The following is an 8,736-nucleotide window of genomic DNA, read 5'->3' on the forward strand; positions in this document are numbered from 1 at the left end:
TGGAGGGCGTGGATGGTGTCCCAGATATAAGTTGGGGGGTTCCTGGACTGGGGTGAGAAAACAGAGTCAAGGTAAGCGGAGATACATTCAGTGGGGCAGGAGCAGGCAGAGACAATGGGTCAGCCGGGGCAGTCAGGTTTGTGGATTTTTGGGAAGGAGATAGAAACGGGTGGTGCAGGGTTGGGGAATGATGAATTTAGAGGTTGTAGGTGGGAGGTCACTTGAGATGATAGGTTATGAATAGTTTGAGAGTTGATGGTTTGGTGGTCAGGGGTGGGGTCATAATCGAGGGGGCAGTAGGGGGAGGTGTCAGAGTTGGTGCCTGGCTTCAGCTATGTGAAGGTCAGTGCACCATACCGTTACTGTACCTCCCTTTATCTGTGGGTTTGATTAATGAGGTTAGAGTTGGAGAGGAAGGCTGCAAGTTCGTTGAGGGAGAGATTGAGGCGATTGATGTCACGATGGCAGTTGGAAATGAAGAGGTCGTTGGAGGGTAGGAGGCTGTGGGGTGATGTTCACCAGGATGTGGGGTTTGTTGGAGGCGGGAGAAGGAGTCTGTGGAGGGTGGGTTAGACTCCCGGTTAAAGAAATAGGCGCGGAGGTGAAGGCGGCGGAAAAAGTGTTCGACATCCAGATGTGAATGGAATTCATTGTGTGGGTGGACAGGAATGAGGGTGAGTCCTTTGCTGAGGACTGACCATTCGTCCTCACTGAGGCAGATGTCTGGGGGGATGGTGAATACCCGTTGGGGCTTGGGCTAGGTGTAGAGCTGGCAGTACAGTTGGAGCTGGGTGCGGGGGTAGAGTTAGTGACATTGTTGGCGGCGGGAGCAGCAACGTCAGTGTCAGTGGTGTCGGCGGCAGTCGGCGTCGGTTGTGGTGGTGTTGACGGAAGTGATGTCGACGGCCTTGATGTCGGCAGTGTCAGCGTCTGAAGCAGCAGCGTCCACGGTGTAAGTGGCGGCAGCGGCAGCAGAAGCTATGTGATGGTGTCGGCGGAAGTGACTAGGTCGGTGGTGTCAGCTGGAGATTTCATGGTGACCACATGATTAATGGTGCCAGGCACATTGAGAGGGAGGTCCTAATTAGGGTTGAGGACTTGCCGGGGCGGGGGGTGGAAGAGGCCTGTGTTTGATGGTAAATTTTGCTGTGCTTAGTAATACCAAGCAGGTTTCTAAATTATAGCATTACTTGCATTGAAATTTTGACTTACACTATATACAATAGTACCATAAACAATGAGTTTGTTTGCTCAAATTAATTGAGTTATAGGTATCTGGATATGATCTTGATAACAAGAACAGACTAGGCATTCCTCTAAAATAAAGGAGCTGAAGCTTGACTGCTCATTAAAGCACAAGTATAAAACTGCACAGAAATGTACTTAAAATTGTGAATAATTTGTGTTCAAATGTCAGTTTTAAATTTTTCTGCATTATGATCTAGATGTTTTAAATAAACTTTTTTCAGATGCATTTTGAAAGACCTACAGGTGGGATTTGAACCTGGGTAGGTATACTAGGTAAGGACACGACAACTGCACCACTAGCGGCCTCACCCTCAAATTATCCACGTTCCACATTGTAATGAAAGTTTCCCTGAAATGTTAACACCAAATGCTGGACTTCATTGAGTGATGTGGTACACAAATAAGTGTTTTAGTGACTAGTTTCACCTCTGAACTTAAAACCGTTGCATACTCAGATACTTGGGAAACAAAATAAATCTCACTCTACGATTGAATTGATTTCTGAGCCTAATAAATAAAACTAACTTTACAGGTAAAAGAAGTCTACTGTCCTTCTTTATATAATAAAATTAAGCCAATACACACATCACTAAGCCAATTGTTGATCGTGTGCAACTACCCGAAGCTGAGCAAGGCTATTCACAACAATGACGTTATGTTTGTTCCCCAGTTAAGCTTTCGAGCACATAACTCCACCATTAAAACCATTTTCTTCCAGCCATAATATCTGCTTCTAGCCCTGACAAAAACATGAAAAAGATGAGGTATTAGAAGGACTGGCTGTACTTAAAAGTTCAGAACTCACCAGGACTGGATTAGATGTATTGGAGGATTTCAAGGGGAAAAAGTGACAGAAATTGCAGAGGGAGTGGCCATAATTTTCAAATCCTCCATGGTGGGTGGAGCTGTGCCCCAGAAGATTAGAAAATTACAAAATTTACGTCCTTGTTGAACGAAGGATTTTAACATCAGCGGTGTGAAAGCTTTTAGAAACAGTAATCCAGGATAAAATTTAGTTACTTAATTCAAGAAGATTTAGAAGGAGAAAATAAACTTTAACAGTAAACTTGCAAGTAGTTTTTTTAAAAAATTAAATAAGCTTAAATTTATGGAAAAGAAGAGAGAAATCAATGAGAAGGCAACGACCTTGTGGTATTATCACCAGACTATTAATCCAGAAACTCAGGTAATGGTCTGGGGATCTGGGTTTGAATCCCATCATGGCAGTTGGGAAATTAATGGGGCTAAAGATCAATAAGTCCCCTGGACCTAAAATGATTCATCCTGGGATAGTAAAGGAAGTGGCTCCAGAGATAGTGGATGCTCTGGTCTCAGGAATCCTTAGATGTTGGAAGAGTTCTAGAGGGTTGGAAAACTGCCAATGTAACACATTTATTTAAAAAAAGACAACAAAAAAAATAACTGTAGGCCAGTTATCTTAAACTCTGTTATTGAGAAAATGTTAGACTTTATAATAAAGGATGTAATAGCAGAGCATTTAGAAATATATATGATTAACCAGAGTTAGCATATCATCATAAAGAGAAATCACAAACTGACAAATTTACTAGAATTCTTTGAGGCAGTCAGAAGCAGGATAGATAAAGGAGAAACAGTGGATCTAATAAATTTGGATATTCAGAAGGTATTGATAAGATGCCACCTGTTAAGCTACTTAATAAAATAAGAGCCCATAGTGTTGGGATAGTATATATTGGCATGGATAGACAATTGGCTTACTTATAGAAGGCAGAATTGAGATAAGGGGGATATTTTCAGGATGGCAACTTGTAACTAGTAGAGATCAGTGCTGGGGCTACAATTATTTACTCTATATATCTTTGACTTGGATGAGGAAAGTGAACATACTATAGCCAAGTTTGCGAATAGCACAAAAACAGGTTGGAAGGCAATTGGTGAGGATGACACGCAGAGAGTGGTGCATGTATGGAATGAGCTGCCAGAGGAATTGGTGGAAGCTGATACAATTACAACATTTAAAAGGCACCTGGATGGGTATATGAATAGGAAGCGTTTAGAGGAATATGGGCCAAATGCTGGCAATTGGGACTAGATTTATCTAGAATATCTGGTCAGCATAGACGAGTCGGACCGAAGGGTCTGTTTCCGTGCTGTATATCTCTATGACTCTATGACACAAAGCATCTGTAGAGGATATAGACAGGCGACATGAGTGGGCATAAACTTAACAGATGGAATATAATGTAAGAAAATGTGAGGTTAAGCATTTTGTCAGGAAGAATGGTGGAACTGAACATTACCTAAATGGAGAAAGACTGCAGAAAGCTATGGGACGTAGGGATTTGGGAGTCCCCGACCATGAATCACAAAATGCTAATGTCCAAGTTCTTTGTGTAAAAGGGAAGGCAACTGGAATATTGGCCTTTATGTGAAGTGGAATGGAATAAAGTAGTAGCAAGCTTTTTTAAAAACTATACAAAGACACCAGTCAGACCACAGCTGGATTGCTGTGAACAGTTTTGTGTCTTTTCTCTAAGGAAAGACATAGTAACATTGGAGGCAATTCAGAGGCTGATACAAGATATGGAGGGACTGTTTTATGAATAGGTTGAGAAGGTTAGGCATCTTATCATTGGAATGTGGAAGAATGAGAGGGGACTTTGTTGAAATACACAATATTCTTAGGGAAGTTGTCAGAGTAAATTCGGAAAGTTGACTCCCCTTGTGGGAACGTCAAGGAACAGAGGGCATAATCTCAGAATAAGGAATCACATGTTTAAGAGAGTTATGAAAATGAGTTTCTTCTCAGATGGTAGTAAATCTGTGGAATTCTTTACCACAGAGGGCTGTTGATGTTAAGTATATTCAGTGCTGAGATAGGTTTTTAATCAGTAAGAGAATCAAGGATTATGGGGAAAAGGCACAAAAGTGGAGCTCAGGATTATCATAATCTTACTGAATGGTGCAGTCTTGATGGGCTGAATGGCCTAGTTATGCTCCTTCATCTAATGGTCTTAAGGAAAACCAGCGTGTGTTTTGTTAAAGACAAATTGTCGCGTATAGGAGTTCAGAAATCATGCTGAGGCTGTACAGGATGTTGGTGAGGCCTCTTCTGGAATACTGTGTCCAGTCTGGTTGCCCAGTTATGGTAAGGACATTATTAAATTGGAGAGCGTTCAGAAGAGATTTACCAGGATGTTGCCAGGTGTGGAAAGTTTGAGTTATAAAGAATAGGCTAGGATTTTTTTTCCACTGGAGCGTAGGAGAGGCTACCTTATAGAAGTTTATAAAATAATGAGGGGTATTTGTAGAGCTAATGGTAGTTGTCTTTTCCTTAGATTGGGGTATTTCAAGACTAAGGGGGAAATTTTTTAAGATGAGAGAAGAAAGATTAAAATAAAGACATGCAGGGCAAATTTTTTGCACAGTGGGTGGTTTCCATGTGGAATGAACTTCCTGAGGAAGTGATGGATGTGGATACAATTACAACATTTAAAAGATCTTTGGAAAAGTACATGAATAGGAAAGGCTTGGGGGAATATGGCCATGAGCAGTCAGTTGGGACTAGTTTAGTTTGGGATTATGTTTTGACATGGACTGATTGGACCAAGGGGTCTGTTTCCATGCTGTATGACTATGATTAACATTACTGAAGAGAATGGTGTACATGGACCTCACAGACATTTGATAAAGTGACACACAATAGGCTTGTCAGTAAAGTTGAAAGCCAAGGATTAAAAAAAATTACCAGTATAGATACAAAATTGACAGGAAACAGAAAGTATTGATTAAGTTATTCCTCAGATTGAAGGAATATATTCAGTCCTCCAGGAATATTTTCTTGATATATTTTTTGAGACTTGGGTGTATAGAGCACAATTTCAAAATATGTGGATGTTATGAAACTTTGAAAGTATTGTGAACTGTGAGCAAGATAGTTACAGCATTCAAGAGGACATAGACAATGGGTTAGTGGAATATACAGAAACATTGCAGATAAAATTCAGTATAGAGAAATGCAAAATTATACAGTTTGTTAGGAACAATATGAAAAATATGAACGGTACAATTCTAAAGGAGGTGTAGGAATGAGAGTACATGGAGTTTAATTTGGATAAATGCGATGCGTTGCATTTTGGTAAGGCAAACCAGGCTTTTGGTAAGGCAAACCAGGCAGGACTTGCACAGTTAATGGTAGGTCCCTGGGGAGTGTTGTTGGACAGCGGCACCTCGGTGTGCAGCTTCGTCATTCCTTGAAAGTGGAGTTGAAGGTAGATCATACAGTGAAAGTAGGATTTGACATGCTTGCCTTCATTGGTCAGAGTATTGAATATAGGAGCTATAGTGTTATGTTGCAGCTGTACAAGAAATTGGTGATGCCACTTTTAGAATACAGCATACAATTCTGGTTGCCTTGCTATAGAAAGGATGTTGTAAAGCTAGAAGAGGTACAGAAAGAAGATTACAAAGATATTGCTGGGACTGGAGGGTTTGAGTTAAGGAGAGGCTGGATAGGCTGGGATATTCTTCGTTGGACTGTCAGAGGCTGAGGGTGATCTTATAGAGGTTTATAAAATCACCAGGGTTATAGATGAGGTGAATAACCAAGGTCTTTTCCCAAGGGTAGGGGAGTCCAAAACTGGAGGGCATAGGTTTAAGGTGAGAGGGGAAGATTTAAAAGGGACCTGAGGGGCAGCTTTTTCCATGGAGGGTGGTTCGTGTATAGAATGAGCTGCCCGAAAGGATAGAATATTCTGATTCGGTCAGTGGTTAGGTACGATTACAACATTTAAAAGACATTTGGACAGGTAAATGAACAGAAAGTGTTTAGAAGGATATGGGTCCAACACAGGCAAATGGGATTAGTTCAGTTTAGGATATCTAGTCAACATGGACGAGTTGGATCAATGCTTCAGTTTCTATGCAGTATGACTCGAAATTGTGAAGGGACAGGGCAGATCAAGGAATTGTTTAAAAAGGCATATGGCATGCTTTATAAATAGAAACATAGAGTACAAGCAAGGAAGTTACGATGCACAGATCTGAGAATAATTGCAGTGAGGTACTTCAATTATGTAGACAAACCAGAGAGTTTGCATTGTTCCCATTGCAGAAGAATTAGGAGAGATTTGTTTGAAGTGTTCAAAATCAAAAGGTGTACAGACAGTAAAGAGAGAGGAACTGTTCACGTTGAGGTCATTGGAGTCAAGAATCAGAGAACACTGATTTAACGTATTTGACAAAATAGCAAAAGGTGACATGAGCAAAACCCAATTTACGTAGTGCATGGTGAGGATCTAGAATGTACTGCCCGAGTGTGTTGGGAGAATATATCGATTGTGGTTTTCAAAGAAAGAATTGGATAAGCACCTGAAGGGAAAACAAACAAGCAGCAGGACTACAGGGACCAGGTAAGAGTGTAGGTAGGATTGGCTGAATTGTCCTTGCAGAGTCTGTATGAACATGACTGGGCAGGTAGCCCCCAATTACATTAATAATCATTCTATGATAGTGATAGAGCATTGCCCTTATTGTTTCTCAGTTTGGGGTGAGGAGATTGCATCGTTTGGTTAGAGGTAGAGGCACACTGATTTCTGCTTATGTTGAATGTGATAGTTCATGAAGCATTGCCCTGAACTGTACTTAGCAAGGTTTACCCTGTATGCTGCTCATTTGTCGGCCAATGGCATGCTGTGCTTAGGATAGAATATTCTGATTCGGTCAGTGGTTAGGAACAGGAGAATATGACTGTAGAGTGAGGCACATAAGGGCCCCAGAGGGCAGGAGTCTCATTCTCTTCAACTGTCTAATAGGTTTGAGGTTATCTTAGCTTTTCCAGATGAGTGTGGGTCTCAGACTGGATGAGCAAACTAAACGTGGTACCCTGGTACAGGAAGCTATTCAAGTGGGGAAAGCAACAAGGAATGTAGTAAGAGATAATACAGTGAGGGGCATTGACACTGTTCAGTGCAGGCAAGAATGAATCCAAATGTTGTGTTGCCTCCCTGGTGCCATCTGCTTAAGACTAGAGATAAATTTGTTAATGGAGGGATCCAGTTGTTGTGGTCCATAGAAGTATCAACAAAACAAAATTCGTAGTTTCTTCATAAAGAATAGGAAGCCATGTATTAAAAAATTATAATTTTCTGGATTGATGTGCTCATGCAAATGAATAGAGCTACAAAATATAGTGACAAGTAAATGGTTTAAACATTAGTGTGAGGAAATTAGTTCATGGGTACTTGAGAAAGTGGGGCTGTACTATTGGAACAGTCTACACCAGAAATGCTGTGCTCCTATGAACTATGTAACTAGGGAAGTACAGATGGCTTCAAACTAAATAATGGAGTCTAGTGATCAAATACAGAAAGACATAGTAGATTTAAAGGGCTGACACAAGGCAAGAGTGATAAATCGTAATGAGGGAAATGAGGGTTAGAGAAGGATAAGGGACATAAAGAGAAAAACAAAAAGACAAAGGGAACCTAGAGATGGTAATGTACTTAGATTTCCAGGAGACATTTGTTAAGGTGCCCCATCGATGTATATTGTGGAAAGTAAACCTTGTGGCAGGGAGAGGGTTGATATTAGCATTGATAAAATATTGGCTGGCTGACAGAAAACATAGTATGTATTAATTAGTAACAAAAAATGGAAATTGCTGGAGAAACTCAGCAGATTTAGCAGCATCTGTGGAGAGAAGCAGAATTAACATTTCAAATCCAGTGATCCTTCTTCAGAACACAGACTAATTAATGTATTAATGAAGTAGGAGCTGAGCAGAGATCTGGAGCCACCTGTTGATCACTGAGCTTGGCCTCATTGTCATATTGAACACTAACATTTTCAAAGAACCGTTTAGAATGAAGGTGCCAACGTGGGACCTCTTCCAATCTCCTGCAATGGGCCTGCTGTCCCTCTGAAGCTGCAGTTCTCTTCACAGACACTCATGCAGATGGTTTCTTACTCAGCAGGAGATATAACAGGCAGTCAGCCTAACAGAGTTGGGGAGAACCTTGAAAAGCTCTCAATTTCTGTTCAGATTCTAAATGCAGACAGGTTTCACCCAATTTTCTCTCGTTGATTTTATCTGATTAGAACAGGTGGAGGAACCAGGATTTCGTTTCTGCAGGAAGCAGACCCTGTTCAGCTTTGTAGACGAAGGAACGTTTTAAAGATTTCTTCTGCTTCTGTCACAGGACCCGAAACATTAATTCAGAGAAGCAAATTACTGTAGATGCTGGAATCTGTACTAAAAACAAGTGCTGGAGATCATAGGGGGGTCAGACAGCATCCATGGAAAGAAAGCAGGCTAATGTTTCACATCTAGATGACTCTTCATCAGAGCTGAAATGAAGTGCAGAGGGGGCAGCCTTTATGCTATAGTTGGGGGTGATGCTGTTGATAGTCCAGATTAAGTGATTGGATTGCGAGAATGACCGAACAATGGTGTGTGTCTAACTGCCAGACTAGAAAGGGCAGATGGTAGCCTAGCGTTTGGGGGGG

At 41.2% G+C, this 8,736-nt stretch overlaps 1 long non-coding RNA gene across 1 annotated transcript in view; it reads left to right on the forward strand.

Annotated features, from left to right (window-relative positions):
- The first annotated feature begins 526 nt into the window (after positions 1–526).
- Positions 527–8,736, forward strand: part of LOC109928677 — a 12,704-nt gene continuing 4,494 nt past the window's right edge. Inside the window, exon 1 of the long non-coding RNA XR_007261376.1 lies at positions 527–1,008. This is a non-coding gene — a long non-coding RNA (uncharacterized LOC109928677). The remainder of the gene's footprint in view (positions 1,009–8,736) is intronic.

This window comes from Rhincodon typus, unplaced genomic scaffold, assembly GCF_021869965.1.
Source record: "Rhincodon typus isolate 14 unplaced genomic scaffold, sRhiTyp1.1 hic_rhity00002508, whole genome shotgun sequence".
Classification (NCBI taxonomy): Eukaryota; Metazoa; Chordata; class Chondrichthyes; order Orectolobiformes; family Rhincodontidae; genus Rhincodon; species Rhincodon typus.